Genomic DNA, 26,950 nt, shown 5'->3' on the forward strand with positions numbered 1-26,950 from the left:
CTGTCTGTCATGTTGCATCCTAGTTGTGCATGTTGTGGTAGAGTTCTGATAATTGTGGCATTGTGTGATGTAGGGTTGTAGGATGACTCATCTAGTAGTCTGTTGGTGTGTGTCGGTTTCCTGTAAACTGTCATCTATAGTGAGTTGTCGTCACAGCTTACCAGAGACAGTCTAGAGAAGGAAGTTTGCCATTTTCTTTGACTTCTCTGGTCAACTGTATGTCAGTGTTTTGTCCGTTCAATTGGTGGTGGAATGCATCAATTTCGTCGTGTCGTACAGCGGTGAATGTGTCGTCAATGTAGCGTAACCAAAGCGGTATCGCTTGCAGGCAGGTCGAAAGGGCCCATCGACTTACCCACAAACGATACCGCTTTGGTTACACTATGTTGACAACACATTCACCGCCTTATGACACGACAAAATTGACGCATTCCGCCACAACCTTAATGGACAAAACACCGAGATACAGTTTACCAGAGAAGTCGAAGAAAAGGGCAAACTTCCTTTTCTAGACTGTCTAGTAAGCTGTGACGACAGCTCACTACTGATGACAGTTTACAGGAAACTGACATGCACCAACAGATTACTATATGAGTCATCCTACAACCCTACATCACACAAAGCCATGACTAGCAGAACTCTAACACAACGCACACAACTAGCATGCAACACAACAGACGGCTTATCCGATGAGAACAAATATCTTTGTCGTGTTTTTTGAAAGAACAGCTACAACAACAACTTCATATGACAAAACACTCACCGACCTACTATTAATACCAAAACAAATGACAACACAACTCCTATGACAACAGCAACCATGCTGTACACAAAAGGCATGTCTGAGAACATGTCGGGCATCTTACAGCCCTTCAATATCCACATCGCTCACAAACCCATCACCACCCTACGTCAGTTACTAACCAACGTTAAGGACAAGGACGAATCGAGGAACAGAGAGGGAGCATTTTATAAGATCAATTGCTCCCACTGCTAAGCCTCCTACATCCGATAGAGTGGCATAAACCTTACGACAAGACTGACTGAACACAGACAGGCCACAAGGAAAGGTGATGTCAACAACCACATTGCTGAACATCATCGACTTTTGAACCTCAGTATTGAGTGGGACTCTCGCAATGCCTAATCTACAGCCCTAACTTGTTCGAGGTCTTTAAAAGAGCAAGGATTGTTGTAAGTTCCCCCAGAAGTAGAAGGAATCTTCAGTTATACCTATCTTTAATAAAAGGAATAGACTGGACCCTAACAATTTTCAACTTTTATCTTTGCTTAGTGCTTTAAGGAAACTACTCGAGAGGCTAGTATGCAAGTCTTGAGATGATCATATTCTTTTTGTAAAAGTGTAGTGTTATCGTCCTGGTGAGTGTAATCCTGAGAAGGATTGTCGTCAGGGATGGTGACTGACGTTGCGACAACCTGTGTGGAAGTCATCACCAGAGTCAAGTGAATATTTGTGGTCAGTAGAATGTTTGTCCAGTTTGTGTAAAAGGATTGGTCAGTTTTGCCTTGATGTTATTGGCTGTAAGACTCAAGTGGCATAAGTCGGTTGTGATTGGTCTCTTTCGATCCATCAGTGGCATGGTGATGACTTACATTTCGACAACCTGTGCAGAAGTCATCATCAGAGACAAGTGAATAGTAGTTGTCAGTAGAATATTCTTAGTCCAGTTTGTGTAAAATGATTGCTCAGTTTTGCCGTGGTGTTATTGGCTGTAGTACTCAAGTGGTGTAAGTCGGTCATGATTGGTCTCTTTCGATCCATCAGTTAAGTAAGGTCGTTCTGTTCAGTTCGTTTGTAATGTTAATGTCATGAATGAGTTGTTTGTATGGGGCCGATAGTAGTTGACACCTGTTTAGGGGAGTCTGTTCTAAGTTAGCAAACGGGCTTTCCAGAGTCAGTCATTGAAAGTAGTTAGTGCTGTAGGTTAGGCAGTGCCCAGAGTCCCAGTCAATATTGGGGTTTGAAAGTCGATGATGTTCAGCAATGTGATTGTTGACATCACCTTTCCTTGTGGCCTCTCTGTGTTCAGTCAGTCTTGTTTCGAGGTTTCTGCCAGTCTCTCCGATGTAGGAGGCTTGGCAGTCGGGGAATTGATCTTATCACTTGCTCCCTGTCTTTTCTTCAGTTCATCCTTGTCTTTAATGTTAGTTAGTGACTGACGTTGTGGTGTGGTGGGTTTGTGGGTGACGCAGATGTTGAAGGGTTGTAAGATGCACGAGATGTTCTCAGACGTGCCTTTTATGTACGGTATGGTTGCTGTAGTTGTAGGAGTTGCAGTGTCATATGTTTCGGTAGTAGTAGGTGGATTAGTGTTTCGTTAAATGAAGTCGTCATTGTAGTCGTTCTTTGAAAAAACATGGTAAAGGTATTTGTTCTCATCAGATTAGCTGTCTGTCATGTTGCATACTACTTGCACATGTTGTGGTAGAGTTCTGATAATTGTGACATTGTGTGATGTAGGGTTGTAGGATGACTCATCTAGTGGTCTGTTGGTGTGTGTCAGTTTCCTGTAAACTGTTGTCTGTAGTGAGTTGTCGTCACAGCTTACCAGACAGTCTAGAGAAGGAAGGTTGTCATTTTCTCTGAGTTCTCTGGTCAACTGTGTGTCAGTGTTTTGTCCGTTTAGGTGGTGGTGGAATGCATCAATTTCGTCGTGTCGTACAGCGGTGAATGTGTCGTCAATGTAGCGTAACCAAAGCGGTATCGCTTGTGGGCAGGTCGAAAGGTCCCATCGACTTACCCACAAACGATACCGCTTTGGTTACACTATGCTGACAACATACTCACCGCCTTATGACACGACAAAACTGACGCATTTGGCCACCACCTTAATGGACAAAACACAGAGATACAGTTTACCAGAGAAGTCAAAGAAAATGGCAAATTTCCTTTTCTAGACTGTCTTGTAAGCTGTGAGGACAGCTCACTACGGATGACTGTTTACAGGAAACTGATACGCACCAACAGATTACTAGATGAGTCATCCTACAACCCTACATCACACAAAGCAATGACTATCACAACTAGCATGCAACACAACAGACAGGTTATCCGATGAGAACAAATATCTTTGCTGTGTTTTTTCAAAGAACAGCTACAACAACAACTTCATCTGACATAACACTCACCGACCTACTATTACTACCGAAACAAACGACACCAGTACTCCTATTACTACAGCAACCATACCGTACACAAAAGACATGTCTGAGAACATGTCAGGCATCTTACAGCCCTTCAATATCCACATCGCCCACCAACCCATCACCACACTACGTCAGTCACTAACCAACGTTACGGACAAGGACGAACTGAGGAACAGACAGGGAGCCTTTTATAAGATCAATTGCTCCCACTGGTAAGCCTCCTACATCCGATAGACTGGCAGAAACCTTACAACAAGACTGACTGAACTCAGACAGGCCACAGGGAAAGGTGATGTCAACAACCACAATACTGAACATCATCGACTTACGAACCTCAGTATTGTCTGGGACTCTCGCAATGCCTAACCTACAGCCATAACTACTTTCCATGACTTACTCTGGATAGCTGGTTTGCTAACTCTGGACAGACTCCCATAAACAGGTGTCAACAACTAAAGGCTCCATACAAACGACTCATTCATGACAAACATTACTAACGAACTGCACAGAACAACGTAACTTTACCAATGGATTTAAACAGACTAATCGTGACTGACTTACGCCATTTGAGTCATTCAGCCAGTAACACCACAGGAAAACTGAGCGATAATTTTACAAAAACTGGACTAAGAATATTCTACGGACAACAACTATTCACTTTACTCTTATGATGACTTCTGCACAGGTTGTCGAAATGTCAGTCGCCACCATGCCACCAACAACAGTCCTTCTCAGGACTACACTCACCTGGACAATCATACTACACTTTTACATGTTACCCCTACATTCAAACCATTTACTGCATATTATTTCTAATTGTAGCTTAACAAAATTTTCAGAGATGGGGGGAATAAAATAGGACACTCCAGGTGGCAGCTTGGAAATAACATATTTGGTAATACGCTCCCAGTTAGGAGGGTCAGAAGCATGAGTTAACTGAATGGAAGAAGAAATATTGGCAAAATGCTCGTTAAAAAGGTTGACAATATCATAATCATCATAGTTCGTCCCGTCATTGGTTACGCGATTCTGCAGTTTGGAACATTTAGAGGGCGCAAGAGAACGAATAATGCGCCAGAGGTTTTTAGGATTATCAAGATTATTGTTAATTGAGTTTTGGTAAAAGGAGCGTGTAGAATAATGAATAAGATGAACCACTCTATTACGTGCTGAACGGTACTTGTGCCAACATAATGTATTGTTTGAGAGAATCACTTTTCTATGCAAATGGTTCTCGAGTTGCATTAGGCCACACTCAGAATATTTGAAGATTTTCTTGTCACTGTCCATAACTTTCGAGTAGCACTTGTTGTGGGTTTAATAAGATTGAACTTAAATAATTCCTTCTAGTGGGAATTGCAGCTTCAGTTGTTGTTTTTTCTCTAATAGAAGAACTTCTCGATCTATCCTTAATCTGTGAGCCTCATTTATTGCGCTGTTTTTAGTTAAAGTTCAATAGTTTGCGCGATTAATTTCTTTAATGGCAACTTTTGATATTTTGTAACATTGCCCTGATTTTATTTTACTTGTGTCCTACTTCCACAAGACCAGCCTTGGAGATCCACTGTTATCTGCAAACCAGACTTCTTGTTTAGTCAAAGTATTTGTGTGAATTACATTTACAGTTTCTGCAGCACCATCTAAAATATGGTCAGCAATGTTGACCAGGGTATAATTTTCTCACCCTTGAATTTCCTCAGTTGGAATGGAAGTATCAGTGGATTCTGGAAACACGTGACACCATGTAACGAGAGGTGGATAGACAAACAGTGTCCGCTAAACTGCAATAATTAATTACGCTGGTGAACAACAACACTGCAGGATGGCTGGCCGCCCAAAATTCCATCACCTGACCTGAAAGGCGGGAAACTAGACTACTTCATATAAGCATACTCGTTGCAGAACCTGTTCCATCTTTGAGTGTGGATAACTTGTATTTTTTATTTCACTTAGAGACAAAACAAACTACTTCAGCTTTAGTATTAAATACCTTCAGGTCAATGGGAATTCTTTTGCAATTGAGAATTTAAATGAGAAGAAGAACTATGTACACTTTTATGCTATAAACTGTGATGAAAACAATATAGCTTCCATGGGCGACTAACTCTCCGAAAAAACTCCAGGACAATTTTCAACACGAGTTTTGAAATATTTATTTCAGCAATTGACGACAGTGGCCGGCATTAGATCAAACGAAACAAAGCGAAATGAAGCGAAATGAAATGGTTAAAAGTGCAAAGAAAATAGCAAATGAAAAACCTATTACAATATAAATTAAGCTAAATACATAGGATAACTACAACAAAAATAACGACGAAAACTACGTAATACAAAACTTACATTTGTTGTGATTCTGAGGTGTGACTGCCTGAGGTGATAAAGCTGCATGAAGCGTTACAATGAAAATAAGTAAAACTTACTGGGTAAAACTGAACAAACTACAACAAGCAATAAGGTTTAAATACATGCTATGTTACATAAGATTACGAAATGACACAGCATAGTGTGCGCAAAATTTTTCTACAATAAGTGCTGTTTAAAAAAGAACAAACAAAAGAAAAAGTACAAGGTGTTTGTGATCTTCAAATAATGTGTTGCAATAATAGTCAACAAAAAGTCAATGTATGGGTTCTTGGTTGATTAATTTAGTGACAATTCAAAGCCATGTCATATCCTCAAAGTTTACTACTCTGTTCTTTTAGTGATATTTAAATTAACTAACTTATTCCTCTCTAGCACATAGTGACAGATGATCATCCATTTTTTTGTTATAACTTTAACTGTGATGTGCTGCCTGCTTTAGTATGAAGTAACTTCACAGCAACTAATTTTCATAAGTTTCAGCCTACTCACGTAGCCTTGTCCATATTTATCTGCACAAGTCTCTATAATCTATTTCATTCACAAGGTTTGTACTTCTTTTTGGTAAGGAAAGATCAATCAATCGATCAACTTTATTTAACGAGGGTAACACGGAACAGTGCTTCAACTGAGTAACTAGTGGCCCTCAAACTAAATTTATAAAACAAAGTTAGGTAACAAAATACATGTCGTAAAGAAAAGGAAGTATAAGTGTATGTATGAATAGGACTAACAATAGTAAAAACTACATTACACTTACAAAAATATTCTTACAGTGAATATCTACAAACTATAATTACAATAAGAATACAGCTGGGATAGTTGGAGCGAGAGGAAGGTTATGAAATGTTGGATTAGCGTAAAACTGTGAATAAAATTAAGTTTCAGTTATGCTAAAATGATCAACGTCATTGTATCTGGTTAAAAATGTGTATAAATGCTGCCTTTCTAGATGAGGTTATACGTGTTACTTTCTCAAGGTTAATGGGCAGAGAGTTCCAGAGCCTGGTTGCGGACACACTAAAAGTTCTCTCCTTCAGATACACGATTATATCTGGGGCAGACGAGGTTTAAGGCACTGTACCGCCCATTGCGTGTGTGAAAATCTGCATTGCATTTAAGAAGGTCATAGCTGGGACAGTTTCTTTGAAGGCGCTTAAGGAGTAGTGAGCACTTATTGATTTTAGTTTCATCATAAAATGGGAGCCACCCTAATTTATTATAAAGATTTACTCTATTTGATCTTATGTCAGCTCCCAAAAGTACTCAGGAAGCACGTTTTTGCAGCTTGAGGATTCTCGTTAAGTTATCAGCTAAGCAGTTTGACCAGATGGTTGACCCATACAACATCACTTGTTTGATCATAGCATTGTAGTAAAGTGTGCGCTGTTCAATAGGGATGAATCTCCTTATCTTTCTAAGAACCGCTATTCTCTGGGAAAACTTCTTGCACAGTTCCTAAACGTGTGCATCAAAGCTTAAGTGTTTGTCAATAGTAACCCCCAAGAGTTTCTGACTATCAACCTGTTCTATGTCAGAGTTAGCAAGTTTGAGCTCAAGCTTGCATGGTATGCGTTTCCCTGCAACAAGGAGACATTTCGTCTTCGCAGCATTTCTAACCATTTTGTTAGCAGCCGACCACCGTGAGATGTCATCTAAATCCTGTTGGAGGGCTGATGACATGGCAGTAAGTCCATTAGTCACGTCTGATGATAAACTGAGAGTAGTGTCATCCATGTAGATGTCTACGGTAGAATGCTGTGCCGCCGATGGTAGATCGTTAATGAATAAGAGGAACAAAATGGGGCCCAAAATACTCCCTTGCGGTACTTCAGCCGACATAGCTCATGGGGAGAAACGACAGCCATTGATGTGTACATACTGTGTGTGTCCACTTGGATAACTGCATAGTAGTTCCAGCACGCTATCACATACCCCATAGGCTTTCAATTTCTCTAAGAGTAGACCGTGGTCTATGAGGTCAAAAGCCTTTTTATAGTCAATAAACACAAGCCCCGATACTTTGTTCTTGTCCAAGTCAAAGAGCAGCTGGTAGACTTGGCAGATAAGGGCGGTCTCGGTGGAGTGAAATTTGTGGAAACCGGACTGAAACCTGTGTAGTAGAGCATTTTCCTTAAGGAACTCACAAAGGTGATCACAAATGTGCTTCTCGAGTAACTTTGAAAGTATAGGAAGCACGGTTATCAGCCTATAGTTGTTCTTATCGTCCCGGTTTCCTTGCCCCTTATAAATGGGAGTCACTTTACCGAATTTCCACTTTGTGGGGAAGGTTTGTTTTTCGATACAGAAGTTGATCAGCTTGCACAGGGAGTCTGCAATAGTAGGTGCAGCAATTCTCAGCAGTTTGGCACTCACTCTATTGTTGCCTGTAGCTTTGTACACTGGGATAGAGAGAAGGAGATTAACAACTTTGTCCTTGGACATTTTGTGGAATATTAAATGTTCCCAGGGGCCAGGGAAAGAAGAGGTGGAGGAGGGGGCCTGGCTCCAGTGGACGGGACATTGTTAAGACCGATCTGAGGACTAAGATTTTTCTGCTGGTCGACGAAAAAGCAATTCAAAGTCTCAGCAATGTCACCTTTGTTAGTAATGATTTCACTCCCATTGACTAATTACTGCAGTTTGGGTTCCGGGTCGTCGTTACCCGACAAGCATTTCATCAGATTCCAAAGTTTCCATGAATTATGTTTGCTTCGTTTCCCTAATTAAATTTGTCATGTAATTTTTTGCTCGCCTGTAATTAAGCCAGTCATTGTTGGAACCGCTTTTCTTGGCTTTAGTGAGAAGTTTATCGCCCTCCTTAAATCTGTCGACGATGTGGTTATTGAACCATTTAGGTTGGGACTTATGCTTCACTCGCTTGTGTTTAAGAGGGAGGAATCTATCGACTACGCCTTGGAAAATATCGTACCAGGCATCAACAACGTCATAAGGATCATCAAAGATAAACACAGAATCCCAAGGCGCCTCTTTCAACGCAGCAATAAACTGTTCTTTATTAAGATTCTTGATGTCATGGTAGGTGATTGTCGTATGCTCAGTTTTGTTTTGTTGCACGCCCTTGTATGTTCTTGTCACAATGGTTGGTAGGTGATCCAACATACCAGTAGATAATACCCGCACATTTATTAGCCACACAGGGTGACTACTCCAGATGTGATCGAGGCAGGTTTTGGACAATGGTCAGGTAATTTCCATTACAAGTTGTGACATATTCAAATTTTGCAGCATTTTTATGAATGGATGTTTCTGAAGTTTCTCAGAACCGCCTCCCGGTTAGCTCAATGGATAGAGCGCTGGACTGTTGTGCGGGAGGTCGAGGGTTCGAGCCCCGGCCGGACCAACACTCAGGGTCTTAAAATAATTGAGAAGAATTTGCTACCTTTCTATAACATCAAGAAATGGTTAGATATTCTAGTCTTCTCGGATAGGGACGAATAAATGGAGGTCCCGTCTCCTGCAGGGCTGGGGTAGGAGACGTTAATTTCCCACACACGAGATTACTGTGTGATGGATGTCCTCCCCTGGGGTGGGATGGTTGGGATATTGGGCGCACTTAATTTGGAGCCTCGCTCTGTTGTGCGACCCTGACCATACTCTGGTGAAAGTGTAGTTTCATGGTGCATAGGAAGTTGATGTTAATGTCTCCCAATAAAATGGTTTCCTTGTTGAGAAGATGTATGTTCTCAACGTTTTTCTCGAGTCTCTTGGGTGATAACATGCTCTTCCTGGGATGTGCAGAAAAGCATTGAGTCTGGTGTCATCTTTTGATTTCTTACAATCCTGATGTACATTTAATTTACTATAAGTCAAAATACCATCACTGACACCAATAAAACTTGCTTTTCTCTGGGCAGACTCTTCTTTGAAATTTGGCCCAAGAAGATCAACTTTTCCTTTAAAGAATTATTTTTGTGCTCAAGGAACAAATCCATAGAAATATTTCTCCCAGCTTTTCCATGAATTACAGAAGCTGTTGGCGAGTACACTTTCTGCTTTTTCCTCTGGAATGTTTGCCATCATTTTGGTTAGGAAGAGAAGGGTAGTGTATATAATACAATACTTTTTTAAAAAAGTAACAAGCACTGTTAATAACAACTGTCAAGAAAAAGGAAGCCCACAGGTTTACCTATATTAAGGGTCTCCTAAATAAAGAAGAAAGTATAGAAATACAGCAATAAAAAAATGTACATTGATATAAGTGTAAGTTCATGAAAAATATATATGATATAAATCACAGGAATACTGTTAAAAAGGTACAGAATGTCCGTTCAGTAAATATTCATTTGATTCCTCAGTTTTAGTTAAAACTTGTTGATAGTTGGACTAACATGGCAATAGACTACATTACTTGGTGCAGATCAAATCTCACCTAAAGATCTTAAACTGGTACACAGATCTCTTACCCAAGGCTTGTTTGAGGTCTTTAAAAGAGCAAGGATTGTTGTAAGTTCCCCAAGCAGTAGAAATAATCTTCAGTTATACATATCTTTAATAAAAGGAATAGACTGTACCCCAACAATTTTCAACTAATATCTTTGCTTAGTGCTCTAGGGAAACTACTCGAGAAGGCAGTATGCAAGTCTTTAGATGATAATTTTTTTTATTCCTGTAAAAGTGTAGTGTTATCGTCCTGGCGAGAAGGATTGTCGTCAGGGATGGTGACTGACGTTTCAACAACCTGTGTGGAAGTCATCACCAGAGTGAAGTGAATATTTGCGGTCAGTAGAATGTTTGTCCAGTTCGTGTGAAATGATTGGTCAGTTTTGCCTTGATGTTATTGGCTGTAAGACTCGAGTGGCGTAAGTCGGTTGTGATTGGTCTGTTTCGATCCATCAGTGGCATGGTGGTGACTGACATTTCGAAAACCTGTGCAGAAGTCATCATCAGAGTCAAGTGAATAGTTATTGTCAGTAGAATATTCTTAGTCCAGTTTGTGTAAAATGATTGCTCAGTTTCGCCGTGGTGTTATTGGCTGTAGTACTCAAGTGGTGTAAGTCGGTCATGATTGGTCTATTTTGATCCATCAGTAAAGTAAGGTCGCTCTGTTCAGTTCGTTTGTAATGTTAATGTCATAAATGAGTCGTTTGTATGGAGATGGTAGTAGTTGAGTCTAGAAGCCAGTACTAGTAACAGAACTATACTTTATTCGTTACGCCATCCAACATGGCGGACTACAACAACGTACTCTGACAATCATACGGGAAACCGCTGACCAACATCTCCCCCCGTTGAAAAAAAGAAAAGAAAAAAAACAAATTAAAACAAATTAAAATCAACATAACATGTCTTAAAACGCTACAGAGTGTTCATAGGCAATGTTTGAGAAGGCCTAGTCTGTGACATAGTCTTTCAGTCTTTCTGGGGGTTTGATTATTCTCCCAGATCTCGTCTGCTTCAACGGCGTAGAGGAACCTGCTATGGGTTCTGCTTCTCTCAGGGAGGTTTCTGGTACTGCATCTGCTGCTGGGTTCGGGTGCTCGTGGGTCTTCTGTTCGCCCTGCGGATTGACTTCGGCGTGTTTGAGAGGATGTGGAGCAGGGGTGGAGTTAGCTGTCGCATCTACTGTGGCTCGGTTGACTACTATCTGAGGTTGGAGAATAGGTGGTGGTGGTGCGGCGGGTTTCAGTTGGACTCTGTTCCTGCGGATCGTGGTACCATGAGAGGTACGAATAGTATAGGACCGTCCGTTGTCTTCCTTGATGACTTCCCCATAGATCCATGGTTTGTCGCGATGGCGGGGAGGTGGCTTGGCATAGGCGTAGCTGCCAACTTTGACTGGTTGGTGCTCCACTCCGGCTGACTTGTCATAGTATGCTTTGCTGTCATGCCTTTTCTTAAGGATGTCTTCTTTTACGATGCTAAAGTTGATCATGGCGGGTGCCAACAGATGATCCGTGGTAGGCAGGGTGGTGGCAGTGCGTCGCAGAAACATACGCTGAGCAGGTGAGTATGTGTGTCCTTGAGGTGGAGTGTTTCTGTACAGAAGTAGAGCAGTGTGGAAATCATCTGCTTTCTTTAACATGGACTCTGCAACTTTAACGGCAGCTTCTGCTCTGCCGTTGCCCTTGGGGTGGTACGGGGAGGAAGTGGTGTGCTTGAAACCATATTCCACAGAGAACTTCCTGTACTGGTCGCTTATGAACTGTGGACCGTTATCAGTGTGGCAGATTGCTGGGACACCATATCGGGCAAAGTGGGCTTTTGTTTTCTCGATGACCGTGGAGGATAGGGTATCTCCCAGCTTGTCTACCTCAATCCAGTCCGAGAAGTGACACACAGTTACTAGGTAACTTTGGTTGTGGAGCTCACAGATGTCTTGACTTACTATCTGCCAGGGCCTTGTAGGTATCGGTAGAGATTTCATCGGTTCTTTTGGTGCGGTCGTACCGTATTGGGCACAGGTGCCACAAGCGTCACACATGTCTTGTATTGATTTTCTCATCCCTGGCCAAAAGAGAACCTCTCGGGCCATGCGTATGTTCGATTCTGCTCCAAAATGGTTGGCGTGGATTTTCCTAAGCATTTCTTTGTGCATAGACTGGGGTACCATGACTTGCGTGCCTTTGTATATTATGCTATTCTTCACTGATAGTTCGTCTCTGTAGTTCCAATAGGGACGTAGGGATTCAGAGAGGACTGATTTGTCTTCAGGCCATCCATGGACAATGACTTTGTATAGAGCTGCCAGTGTGACGTCTTTGCTTGTCTGTTCACGTAAGTGGTTCTCGGTGCTCTCTTCCAGCCTTGGGTTGCGGCGGTTCTGCTCGGACTCCAACTCCATTCGGAAGACGTCGAAGTGTGTTACTCTCGCTGATGTTGGCTGTGGAAGGGCTGCCCGAGATAGAGTGTCAGCCAGGTGGAGTGTCGCTCCTCTCTTGTATGTTAGTTGAAACCGATATCGTTGCAGTTTCATCAGCATCCTTTGCAGACGGGCTGGGGCTTTGTTCAATGGTTTCTTTAGTATGGTTTCGAGAGGCTGATGATCTGTGTGGACTACAATGTCAGCCTTGCCATATAACCACTGGTCAAACTTCTGAAAGCAGTTGCATATTGCCAGGCACTCCTTTTCGATCTGGGAGTAACGCTGTTCCGTGGTATTCATGCTGGAGGATGTGAAAGCGACGGGTTGCAGCTTACCATTGTCGTTGGGTTGTAAAAGTGCACCGCCCAGGGCATAATCACTGGCATCCGTTTGAAGTACAACTGGCTTGTGGAGATCATAGTAGGCTAAGACTGGGGCTGAGGAGATCAGTTGCTTCGCCTTAGTGAATGCATTATCATGAGCGTTGGACCAGATGAAAGGTACAGCTTCCTGGGTGAGCATTCGTAGAGGTTGTATCACCGAGCTCAGGTTTGCACAGAAGGGTGACAGATAGTTGGCCATGCCAATGAAGCGCAGGAGTGCTGCCTTGTTCTCTGGAGGCGGTATCTGTGTTATTGCTGCTACCTTGTCAGGGTCAGGTTTCATTCCCTTATCTGAAATAATGGTGCCCATGAATTTGAGTTCCTTAAGCTTGAACTGAAGTTTGGCTGCATTGAGTCTGATGTTCTTTTGATGACAGCATTCTATCAGAGCAATGAATCTTCTGTCGTGGTCTTTTTGAGCTTCTTCATAGTCGTTTCCTTCTCCATATACTAGGATATCATCTGCAATGCATATGATGCCTTCTAGGCCTTCTAGGGCGGTGGTCAGCCTCATCTGGAACTCTTCAGGGGCGCTGGTAATACCAAAGGGCAGACGAAGCCATCTGTATCTGCCATATGTTGTGTGCATGGTGGTCATCCACGATGAGTCCTCATCGAGGGGAATGTGGAGAAAGCCTTCTTTGACGTCAACTAGGGAGAAGCATTTTGCTGCACTAAGCTTATGAAGCTGTTCATTTAGGGTAGGCATCTGGTGTTTTGGTCGGTGGATGGCCCTGTTAACGGTTTGACTTGGATCTATACACACTCTGAACTTCTTTGGTGTTTCTCGGATAAGCTCGTTGGAGCACCAGGCGGTTGGTTCGTTTACCTTGGCGATAACCCCTTGCTCGACGTAACGATCCAAGGCTTGTTTTTCACGCTCTCGCTTTGCTACTGGTATTCTGTGAACTGGCATCTGCACAGGTTGTATGCTCTCATCTATTTGAAAATGAACAGGTGGACCAAGCTCACCAAGGCCTTCGAAGGTGTTGGCGTACTGGTCAAGAATGTCCTCCTTACGTAACTGGCCCGGAGGTGGGAGCTGTCGGTTTGATAGAACTTTGATTGGCTTTGATGGCGAAGGTGGAGGATTGCATGGGTTGGCTGTGGCCTCATGGAGTTGTCGAAGGTGGTTGCAGGCCATATTCATCTTCGGGTCTGGAATTGATTCTACAGGCTGCGGTGCAAATTCCCAGGGACGGGTAGACTGGAGCCCTGGGGGTTTGCCGTGTTCAGCAATGCTGTTTTCTACCTCTGAGGATAGGGAATGGATTTCATCTGCAAGTACTTTGATAAGTCCCAATCTCTCACTGTCGCTCCCTGACAGAAGTGCTGGTTTGCATCCGATAGAAGAATCTGGTAGGACTTGAAACGTGAGTGTTTCATACTTGTGCTTTCTTTCACATACTAGATCCACCTGACCTTCAGGTTCCAACGGTTTGGAGTTTCCATAGGGGTATAGACGGTAGGGGGATCGTTTGAGTTCTGCATCTGGCAGAAGGGAGCGGAGAGTATTGATGGACATTGTGTTGCATGTTGCTGCAGTGTCTATTTGAAACTTGACTTGAGTGAATGCTGAGCCTGTCGCAGAAAGTGATAGGGTTGTGAAGTATCGCTTTGCTTGGCTGGAAGCGGCGATGCTGTGTACTTGGGCTTCCAAAGAATAAGTGAAACCACAATCATGATCAAAGGGTGTGTCATATGGTTGCTCCTCTGTGACGTATGTGTCGGTGTAGTGAAGATCTCGTGATTGGGTAGATGTGCCTGCACGTGGATCATGTCGCTGGCCACTCAGTCGTGAGTCACGTCGCTGGCCAATCGCGTTCTTTGTGTATTCCTTCCTACCAGATCTAGTGTTGGAGGCTGGGGATCTGGTATTTGGGAGTGTAAATTTACGGTCTTCTAGGCAGACCTGGGCGAAATGGTCATTGCCACCACAAGTCGAACAGGTCTTTCCTTTAGCGGGACATACTTTCCAGGGGTGGGGACCTCGGCGGTCCCCACACCAGAAACACGTTCCAGGCTCCCTGCGCAGTTTCATCTGGTTATGTCTGAGACCTGTCCAGTGGACTACTTCATCGGTTCCTTTCGACGAATCCACGATTAATTTGTTTGTTTGCTTGGCAGACTCTATTGCTCTCGCTTCTGCCACCACATCTTGCAGGGTTTTCTTTGAGTTGTCAGGTTTTACGTGTGTTTTGAGGAGCTCAGTTCTCGTGTGATCCTCATGGAGGCCAAAAATAAATGTCTCTAGTGAGTTCATCGGTGAGCTCACCGTAAGCACAAAGGCTGCTCGCTTGTCTTACTTTGACTTCCCACTCTTGTATGGACTCATGTGAGGTCTGGGACGACGTCCAGAACTTGAAACGGTCGGTGAGAAGTGAACTCCCTGTGGAGCCTGTGTAGTGGGCGCGTAGTTTTCCATCCAAACCCATGGTTTGTTCTTGTCGTCGTTGAGGATTTGAGGTTCTATTGTGTACCTAAGTACAGACAAGGCTTCATCTGGAAGTGAAGATCGCAGGGCAGAAATTTCTAGTAGCGGGCTTTTGTAGTGATCTGCTCGTTCGGTGATAGGATCTTTGGCGAGGTTACGATAGTTGGCTTGAATGCAATAATCATTAAAACGAAGTTCAAAATTCTTGAAATTTTCACTCACATTACCCACAAGTTTGAGCTCCGGTCTTTTGAGGTTTGCCATTGTGTAATCCCACTCCTGACACCAAGTCTAGAAGCCAGTACTAGTAACAGAACTATACTTTATTCGTTACGCCATCCAACATGGCGGACTACAACAACGTACTCTGACAATCATACGGGAAACCGCTGACCAACAGTTGAAACCTGTTTTAGGGGAGTCTGTTCTGTTAGTAAACCGGCTTTCCAGAGTCAGTCATTGAAAGAAGTTAGTGCTGTAGGTTAGGCATTGCGCAGAGTCCCAGTCAATATTGACATTCGGAAGTTGATGATGTTCAGCAATGTGATTGTTGATATCACCTTTCCTTGTGGCCTCTCTGTTCAGTCAGTCTTGTTTCGAGGTTTCTGCAAGTCTCTCCGATGTGGGAGGCTTGGCAGTCGGGGTAATCGATCTTCTAAATTGCTTCCTGTCTGTTCTTCAGTCCATCCTTGTCTTTAGTGTTAGTTAGTGACTGACGTTGTGGAGTGGTGGGTTTGTGGGTGTTGCAGATGTCGAAGGGTTGTAAGATGCACAAGATGTTCTCAGAGATGCCTTTTATGTACGGTATGGTTGCTGTAGTCGTAGGAGTTGCAGTGTCACATGTTTCGGTAGTAGTAGGTGGATTAGTGTTTCGTTAAATGAGGTCGTCATTGTAGTCGTTCTTTGAAAAAAACATGGCAAAGGTTTTTTATTCTCGTCAGATTAGCTGTCTGTCATGTTGCATCCATGTTGCGCATGTTGTGGTAGAGTTCTGATAATTGTGGCATTGTGTGATGTACTGTTGTAGGATGACTCATCTAGTAGTCTGTTGGTGTGTGTCGGTTTCCTGTAAATTGTCGTCTCTAGTGAGTTGTCGTCACGGCTTACCAGACAGTCTAGAGAAGGAAGTTTGCCATTTTCTCTGAGTTCTCTGGTCAACTGTATGTCAGTGTTTTGTCCGTTAAGGTGTGGTGGAATGCTTCAATTTCGTCGTGTTGTAAAAGCAGTGAATGTGTCGTTAATGAAGCGTAACCAAAGCGGTATCGCTTGTGGGCAGGTCGAAAGGGCCCATCGACTTACCCTCAAACGATACCGCTTTGGTTACACTATGTTGACAACACATTTACTGCCTTCTGACACGACAAAATTGACGCATTCTGCCACCACCTTAACGGACAACACCGAGATACAGTTTACCAGAGAAGTCGAAGAAAATTGCATACTTCCTTTTCTAGACTGTCTAGTAAGCTGTGACGACAGCTCACTGCTGATGACAGTTTACAGGAAACTGACTTGCACCAACAGATTACCATACGAGTCATCCTAGAACCCTACATCACACAAAGGCCATGACTATCAGAACTCTAACACAACGCATGCAACCAGCATGCAACACAACAGACAGGTTATCCGATGAGAACAAATATCTTTTCCGTGTTTTTTCAAAGAACAGCTACAACAACAACTTCATATGACAAAACACTCACCGACCTACTATTACTACTGAAACAAATGACAACACACCTCCTATGACTACAGCAGCCATACCGTACACAAAAGGCATGTCTGAGAACATGTCGGGCATCTTACAGCCCTTCAATATCGACATCGTCCACAAACCCATCACCACACTACGTCAGTTACTAACCAACATTGAGGACAAGGAAGAACCGAGGAACAGCCAGGGAGCGTTTTATAAGATCAATTGCTCCCACTGCTAAGCCTCCTACATCCGATAGACTGGCATAAACCTTACAACAAGACTGACTGAACACAGACAGGCCACAAAGAAAGGTGATGTCAATAACCACATTGCTGAACATCATCGACTTTCGAACCTCAGTATAGACTGGGACTCTCCCAATGCCTAACCTACAGCCCTAACTACTTTCAATGACTTACTCTGGAAAGCTGGTTTTCTAACTTAGAACAGACTCCCCTAAACAGGTGTCAACTACTACCGGCTCCATACAAACGACTCATTCATGACATTAACGTGACAAACGAACTGAACAGAACAACCTAACTTCACCGATGGAGTGAAACAGACTAATCATGACTGACTTACATCATTTGAGTCTTACAGCCAGTAACACCACAGCAAAACTGACCGATCATTTTACAAAAACTGGACTAAGAATATTCTACTGACAACAACTATTGTTCCACCATAACCTCCCACAAATAGGGTCCTTTCGATATAGTTGGACGCGCGCTCCTGAGACCTAGAAACGAACATGTAAACGAGGCTTAGAGGACAGCGTGCGGGAAAAATTAAAAACAGAGACCGGTGTACTGCCTGTAATGTAAAAGTTACAATTATTTTCTGAAGTTATGGTGAACTTTTGTTCTGTGGCAAACTGCTTGAACAGTTCCAGGAATCGTCCGAATCTTTCATTTTTCTGTTTCCCTTCAGAACAGAGTTCTAGAAGGGTTTGGAAGAACTTCTGTTGACGAAGTGATCCCGAATTCCGAGGTCGAAAAAACCCCCGGATTTGCAGTGCACATTTCAAAGCTTCCTCTATCAAAAAGTCGCTTGGCGGGAGAAGAGAGATTATTCCAGGTGAATTACCGAAGTATTTTAATCCCTCGGCAAAGGAAGAACCTGTTTCTTCCCGTGAAAAGAGACTAGATGTTAGGAAGAAACGAACATTCGATGAATATCCTAAACCTAAAAAGAGTAAAAGGGTTACCCAGGTAGGCGAAGATACCAGTGTTACAAGCAACGAGGCAGTTCTTTTAGATCACGATTATTATCAGCATCTTCCAAACAATCGCAAGGGAACTCAAACTGACTTTCCTTTTGAAGATTTTGAGGTTTTAACCAGTGAAATTGATGCTTTGAAGGAAGAACGCGCAAGACTTAAAGCAGAGTTAACAAACAACAAACAGCTGAAAAGAGAGCTCTTTGTGGATGTTTTAAAAAATGACGGGTCTGTCAAATTTTACACTGGAATACCCAGCCTGGCTTGCCTAATGATGATATTTAATTTGCTGAAGCCGTTTGCAGAAAAACTTAAGTATTGGGACAAAAACAAAGAAAAAGATGTTAGGTATCAAAAGGATTCAAATAAAAAAAAGCCTGGAAAGCAAAGACTATTGACCATTATGGATGAGTTCATCTTAACTTTGGTGAGACTCAGACTTGGGCTTTTAAGTAGACATCTCTCAGATATATTTGGAGTATCAGAGGGATCAGTTAGCAAAGTTTTCATAACTTGGGTTTCTTTTCTGTCTACAGTTTTTCATGACATTCTCCTCAAATGGCCTTGTAAGGAAGGCATCAAGAATACTTTACCAAAGTCTTTTTGTAAGTTTCCAAGTACAAGAATATTTGTACAGAGATATTTTTACAAAAGCCAACATCCCCTAGTGCCCAGAGGGCCACCTGGAGTAACTATAAACGGCACAACACTATGAAAGCGCTAGTAGGAATCTCACCAACAGGTTATTTCACCTTCGTTTCTAAACTATGGACTGGAAATGTCAGCGACAGATAATAACAGAAAAAAGTGGTCTATTGGACAAACTTGAAGAGGGGGACTCTGTTATGGCAGACAAGGGGTTCAACATCAGGGATCTGCTTACAAGAAAGAAAGTAGCACTTAATATCCCACCACTTTGTAAAGGTAACTTACCCTTGAAGCCTGTTTGAGTTAGATAAAGGGAGTTTCAGAGGGAAGGACTGGGAAAATCATTTGTATGCAACAAGCAAACACATGGTCTCCTTAAACAAAATTTTAAAAAATCAGATATAGCCTCATATCAATATTTAATTGGTAGCAACAATGAAGTTGAAGTTACTTAACAACAGTGCCAATTGTTATCAGTAATTTTTATTCATGGTAGAGTCAAGCTTCTCATCAGGGAGATACGTGTAAACCATTACTTTAACTGTACCTCAAAAATTTGTTTGAAAAGGCCGCAGTTCCTATCATACTTGATCTCTTTTCTTGGTGCTTTGATATTTATAACTAATTAAATTGATACAAAGTTAAATTCAACTATAGCATAAGGTGTTCATAAATAGCTTTAACCGAAAAAGCAGCAAGTACTTAACTATCAGTAGCTTCTCAAGTTGGCATTTCCTAATGTGAAATCTCTCTTTTTACTTATGAAAACAACTTTCCAAAAAGGCAGTAAAATCTACCTGTGCCATTGCGAGTGTTCGGATCCATGTAGAACGTGCTATTGGACGACTTAAGGACTTTAGAATTCTTCAAGGAAACTTTCTTCATCCAATGCTGCCCATTGCAGACAACATCTTTAGTGTGTGTGCTGCTCTGTGCAATTTGCTACCTCCCCTGGTTAAATGACTGCTATTACCTTGTGAGCCAAGAAACACAAGAAGTTTGTAAATTTGATCAATTGCCAGTCAGCTTCTGTAAATGGTTAATAACACAGATAAAAAATGTCTTGAGACTCAGGAATTAATTGATATCTAATCCAGCACACTGTTCAAGTACTTTTGGTTTTCCAATAAGCATTTACTACCAATGGTAGTTCCTTTATAATGATTTAAGTATGTCATGATGGAAGAGTTCCTGAACTATATACTTCAAGAAAAAGTTTCTAAGCACATTTCGTTCCACAACTCACAGTCAAAATTGACATTGACAATCAATATTCCTTTGAGACCCTGACTTTCAGGGTCTTTACGCTACACTCAAGCTGCCCAAAAAAAAAGGTAAAACCATCGGCTATAAGCCGAGAGCGAAATTATTGATTGTAACTGGCCATTTGAGCAAGCGAACCTCACGGAAAACATAAGAAATTGACTCACTAAACACAAAACCTAATGAATTACAATAAACACAAAAGAAAAAAAGCGAACCAATCAAGAGATATGAATATCAATTGATCCAACGAACTGTATAAATACTACCACGCGACAACAGATTAACCACAACAACAATAATAATCTCAGTTAAACGTTTCAAAGTATCAATCTATCGAGTATACCTTTCGTCGCTGTCACTTTTTATCATCATGCCTAAAGCACGCCGTTCCTCGTATAGTATGGCTTTCAAGATAAAAGTTATCGCGGAAGCTGAAGCGGTAGAAAACAACTCGGAAATCGCTCGAGAATATGGACTAAGCGAGTCCATGGTACGACGCTGGAGAAGAGACCAGGCGACTATTCTTTCCGGAGAGCTGAAGATGTCTGCAAAACGTGCGACGATGGGCCGTTTCACTCCGAAATATCCCGAACTAGACCAGCAAGTGATGGAGTGGTTTTCACAGCAAAGAGAACAAGGTTGGTATTTACTTTTCTGTCTAAAATTTTAAGAGTTTTTGAAGAGTTGAATGATATCGTCTTTCAGTGCGTGGGAAACAGAGACTTTGATTGGTCAGAAATATGTTGTTGTCATGACAATTTCATAACATGTCACGAAAAGAGTGCTGCAGTCACGAATCTACGGTTATCTCGCAGCAAAATAAGATTGTTATTTTATTTTTCGTAGGTATTGCGGTGAGTGGATTGATCCTTCGCCTTAAAGCTAAAGAGCTCTCCGATGATCCTGCTTTCAAAGCTTCCCGTGGATGGTACGAGAAATGGAAACGACGCCACTCGGTCAGCATGCGAACCAAAACAACTCTGGCCCAGCGATTGCCCGCCGATCTCGAAGAGAACATTGTGTGCTTTCATCGCTTCGTCATTGCAGCAAGAAGACGCGCCGACTACCCTTTATCCCGCATCTACAACATGGATGAGACACCCATGCGTTTTGAGCTGCCATCGAACCGAACACTGGAATTCAGTGGAAGCCGAACAGTGCCAGTAAAATCTTGCGGAGCGGAAAAGCGGAGCTTCACCGTCGTTCTTGCTGTTGCTGCCGATGGAGCAAAGGTGCCACCGAAAGTCATCTTCAAAGGCGTCCGTACACCGAGAGATCTGGTTGTGCCGCATCCTCTTCGTGTTTCCTTCCATAAGAAAGGGTGGATGGATGAACAGGGCATCCGAGAATGGATTCGACAGAGTTTGCCCCGTGCCGAGCGTTCCCTTTTGGTGTGGGACTCATTCCGAGCTCACTTGACCGATTCCGTGAAAGATGACCTGAAGCAGCGAAACATTGACGTCGCAGTTATCCCTGGTGGCCTAACCCCGGTTGTACAGCCCTTGGATAAGTGCCTAAACAAGCCATTTAAAGATAATGTGCGCCGAAAGTACTTGGCGTGGATGACATCTGGGCCATTTGAGTTTACCCCAGCTGGGAAGAAGAAGGCGCCAAGCAGAAATCTTGTCCTCAGGTGGATCAAGGAAGCATGGGCAGAGATACCCGAAGAGATGGTTGTCAAATCCTTCAAGACCTGCGGTATTTCCAATGCCTTGGACGGAACAGAGGACGACGTGGTCTACTCTGAGGAAACCCCAGAAGTAGATGATGAATACATAGAAGAGAACGAGTTCGACACAGACAGCGAAAACGAAACGGATGGCGAGTAAACCATTGGGTTGAAAGCCCTTGCACGTATCCGTCAAACGGCTCCTTTAGGAGCCACCAATTTCATAAAAGTGAATAACCAATATTCAGAAGTTATTTTTGTTGTGTTTTATTACTTCTGCTTCATTGCTAACTTGACTACAAGCCGGGGGGGTAAAGTTATTCAGCAACTGTATATTTTTAAAATGTAAAACCCTCGGCTATAAGCCGAACCCCGTTCTCCGTGAAAAATCTCCCAAAATTTTGGGTCGAAAACTGAAAAAATCGCTCGGCTTATAGGTGAAGAAATACGGTAGATAACTAGATCACAGCAATGAATCCCTGTTATCCCCATCAGACCCTGGATTTGCTGGTTCCATTTGTTTTTTTTTTAGTATATATTTGTCATCAACAAACATGAGCTTCTCCTCAGCTGCAGCCTGTGGAGGGAGATTTCTTTTTGCATACATGCTCTTAACCTCAATTAACTTCTTCTGACAGCACTCACAAATCCTTACACCATCAGGACTGGCTCCCAGGAAGGGCCATAGTGTGTTTATTATGAGTCCACTGCTTTTTATTGACAACTTGTTATGATTTTTCTTTTGTTTTTTAATGTAAAGATCTAGTGCTTTCTTCTCTTTTTCATGGCCCCATGTTAATTGTTGTGGCATTACATCTTCAGCAATTGGACTAATTCATAAGATGCTTAACAGTGTTTCTCCTGTCTGTGCTCTCTCTGAGGTGGCACACAGTGTAAAATGAGGAAGCTGTAATTCTTCCTGCCCTTTGATCAAACCAAAATTGGGACTGGGATTGATTCACAGCCTTTTTGTTAATCATTTCTGCTTGGTCCTCATTAAATGTAATAGCCTCAAGGAATTCAATTGCTAATTCTTTGGAAACGGTAGGTGTTACTTTTTCACTATTAACAGAAACAAACACATTGGCATAATCATTCATTGAGTAAACATCAACACTTTGAACACTTTCATGCTTACTGACATTTAAATCATTGCTTATCAAATCCCTGATTTCTTCCTCTGTTTGCCTGGTTCTTCAGCTGAATGCAAAAAAGGCAGAGCAGAAGAGCTTGGGAATGTTTCCAGCAACCCAGTTTTCAACTGTTGTTCTAATACAGTTGGGTCATAAGGAATAAAAAGTGGATTAAAATCCCTTGGCTTTATGGATTCTTTTACTGTTACACCATAGCCACCACAACTTGTTTGTGAGTCCTGGATGGGCAAACTTCCCTCATTTGTCTTTCCTTTCTTTTTCCACATGCACTGTCCTTATGTACATGACTGGAGATCATTAAATCTTATGCTTGCTTCCAGATCAAACAGTGCTGCAGCTATATGGCAGCAACCTCCATCTGCCCTATCAAAAGGAGACCAATGTGACTAATATTTATCACAAAGTACTCTCAGACAAATAAAATGATCAGAAAAGCAAGTGTGTTAATTTTAGTCCTCTGCTTGTTTCTTTTGTATATTTATGCTTTAGCTGAGTGAAGCTTTTGGTGCACTGTAAATGAAGCCAATAGCTTTAATTGTTTTTCTCTGAAAATTAGTAGTGGTATATTACCACACAAGTCTAATTTCTATTTTTTCATTTAGCTAGGTGCTTTTTTTTTAATTAAAGCATTTAATACATAGCATATTTATGTTGTTTCATATCAACATTATGGATATTTAATCGACTTGGATGTTATTTTTTCATCTACAATTCATCAGCTGATTGTAACGTAACATTATTATCATCTTACAAACATTTAGCTCTTTCTTTAGCTTTGTAGCTCGTATGTATTTCAAACTTCTGGCTCATTGCACTTCTTATGGCTAATTACAGTTATCTTACTTCAGAAGTAAAAGTTGTCAATGAAAATACATACCCTTTTGGCCAAGGTACCGATTTAGTACTAAAAATGCCTACACCAGAACTGGCAACCATCTTAAGTGTCCTCTAAGCCTTGATTACATGCTCGTTTCTAGTTCCCAGGAGCGCGCGTCCAAGTATATTGAAAGGATCCTATTGTGCTTAATCACGCCACTGAAAAAATTGACACAGTATTATCTATTATCATTGATCACTATTCATTTAGACACAATGATAAGTTAACTCCAAAGATGAGACATGTAAGAACAAATGTTCTTAAAATATTATAATACTGGCAGTTATTTTCATAGAGTTGTGGGAACATGGAACGCCCTTGCCCTTTCCATCTGTGAGGCAACAAGCTGTAAATTCTTTTAAAGTCTTAGTTCAAGGATTAGTTCAATTTCTTAGTGTATTTTTTTTTTAATATTTTTCTCTACTTCTACCATATTTTAATTTGCATCATTATTTTCATTCAAGTACAATTCTTTTGCATTTCATCCCTTGGCCTCTGGTTTTTTCTATGCAACGATTTGATTTATACCAGTATTTGATGCTTTTGATCTAATCAGTAACACCTCAAATTCAATAATTTAGTGCTGTTATTTCAGAACAAAGCAGGGTTGGTTATTTACAAAACCTGCCCCCTATAAAGACCAGCAAAAACGTGAATCAATAATTTTTGTAAAATTTCCAAACAAACACTAAAGTAGATTGTGCTGTCTACTTCTCTCCAGAGAAGCATTCAGTGCTCAACCCAAATTTGAGTCTTCATCGCCCGTTATTAAAATACAGATGATTCAACTAAAGAAAAACCATGAGACGGCAAAAAGGAAGAATGGATTCTCAAAAAAAGAACAAAAGTTCAAGATCCCCATGGAAGTGAGACAGATTTTGACCTCCGCAATATTAAACCAAGAAACCATGGAAGCAACAGACAGACCAGTAGAGGAAATTCAAGGGCGAGAAAATCAACATTGGTCAACATTGCTGGCCATATTTTATTTGATGGTGCTGCAGAAACTGTGAATGTAATTCACAAAAATACTTTGACTAAACAAGACGTCCGGTTTGCAGATAACAGTGGATCTCCGAGGCTGGTCTTGTGGAAACAGGACACAAGTAAAATCATATAAGGGCAATGTTACAAAATATCAAATGTTGCCATTAAAGAAATTAATGGCACAAACTATTCAACTTTAACTAAAAACCTTGAACATCTTATATTATAAGATATTCAGGTTGTTTAATAACATTTTCTTAGATACTCATGTTTGATTTCAAGATGGGTACTGCATCAATTTAGGGTACAATGTACATTTATGTGTATAGCACAGAACTTGCCAGGTGTTTTATTAACAGTGTATGATAACATGCTACTTAAATTGAGGTCAAAGGAAAATTACTTGAAGAGAAATAGAAACTCTTTGATGAAAACTGTGGGTTAATTTCTCAATATTGTTGAATGTTTTATCTTGTTGACTATTAAGCAAATGGTAAAAGTGGAATACAACTTCAGGGCTCGAACTTAACTTTTGAAGTTAATAGTCGAATGGCTAGTACATGGTCAGGATTCACTAGCCAAAAATGCATTTCTACTAGGCAAGTGTACAGCACAATACTATCATTTTTATAGATTAAACAAACACAAAAAAATGTAAAACTGCTGTTGCTATCAAACTGTAATCAATTTATTATACAACTGTACATAAAATTCATTGTATGTGTTCATGCTTGTTCGTTATTCCAATTACCTCGACAACAATAAAACCCAACTGTGCATGTACTGCTGCAGACATTACTTCTTTGTGTGACTTAAGCTCCCTTACCAAATCTACATATATGTGACATATATGTGACATAGGTTCAATTGTTGCACATATATGTCACATATGTGTGCATATATGTGACATATAGTTAAAATGCTACAGTCATTTCTACATATATGTTACATATGTCTGCATATATGCGACATATATGAAAATTGGCGAGGATGAAAACATATATGTAACATGTATGCAAGTTTGCACATATATGTAGCATTTATGTTTGCTCATATTTATCGATATAGCCTTGCATGGACTGATACAGTAAATTGAGGAGTCCCTAATTCCATTGTAGGGTTCAAATATTACATGATGCAGTGCTGTTTTCATTTTTATTACACTGTATGAATAATAAACTTAAAATGGAAAAGTGCTTATATCAATCTCTATAAGCACATTATATATACTCATGCATGCAGATCTGATTGTGAACTATTAAATATTTAACATTTTGCCAATCCTACTTAAATGATAACGTCAGCTTTTACAATCGTAACAGTGGCCAATTTACCATTTCAACTTTGTTGATATAATCAAATTATTTCATTGCCCCTACTGACGCAGCCCCAAACAGTTTCTTTTAGAAACTATCAGCCTCTACTTAAACGATAGCTTGCATGTATCCTGCTTGAACCTTTCTCTCAAATGAATTAATGCAATCCAAGTTTTTGGTGAAGCTAGGCTGGGTTATTTATGCTGTCATCATAACAAAATTGCTTAAATTATTTGATAAATTATTTGTTCAGATTCTTCTGAACTACAAATACCAAAGAGAAATACCTGAATTTCGGTGCCACTAATTCTTTAAATACATGTAGCTACAACAGGCAAACCATATAGCAAGGATAAGCTCGGATGGTGTGGGTCTCATGGCTTGTGTACAGCTTTACCTTATGGCCCATGCATGTATCAAGTCTGCAAAGTACTTTTTAAGAGCATTCAATGAGCTGACACACTTAATTGTTAAGTAATCCAGGAATACAGTGCAAATTAATCGAAGCAATTACACCTAAAAGACAATTTCCATTTAGATTGCGAGCAACCACCAAAGTAAGGATCAAAAGAACGCTCTCAGACAGTTTAAGTAGTGAACCTGGGTACACAAAGGGATCCTTAAAAATTTCTGTTTGATCGGAGATGTCGCCACCAACTGATTTCTCTTCATCATCTGAAAAGCTTTCACGATAGCTTCTTCCATCACCTTCAGAGACACCGCTCCAATTCATGTCCAAAATATCATCGCTGTTGTCTTCAGGCGAAGACATTCCTTGATGTTCCGGAGATGAAGGCAATGACATATCTGACATAGTCTCCGACATACTCAAGTCCGCATTAATTGTCATCACGGTCATCTGAATACTCTGATTTGCGATTTCCTAGCGAAACATTCCCACTTTCCTCGGGAGTTTGCTCATCTTCATCTGAGGTAA

The 26,950-nt window shown here is 41.3% G+C and overlaps 1 long non-coding RNA gene and 2 pseudogenes across 1 annotated transcript in view; 2 read left to right on the forward strand and 1 right to left on the reverse strand.

Moving 5' to 3' along the window:
• Window positions 1–26,950, forward strand: part of LOC148730771 (uncharacterized) — an 85,704-nt gene that overhangs the window by 32,261 nt on the left and 26,493 nt on the right. The window lies entirely within an intron of this gene.
• On the reverse strand, window positions 10,883–15,529 carry LOC148730774 (uncharacterized; annotated as a pseudogene).
• On the forward strand, window positions 17,853–19,139 carry LOC148730775 (uncharacterized; annotated as a pseudogene).

Source organism: Stylophora pistillata, chromosome 5 (genome assembly GCF_964205215.1).
Source record: "Stylophora pistillata chromosome 5, jaStyPist1.2, whole genome shotgun sequence".
Classification (NCBI taxonomy): Eukaryota; Metazoa; Cnidaria; class Anthozoa; order Scleractinia; family Pocilloporidae; genus Stylophora; species Stylophora pistillata.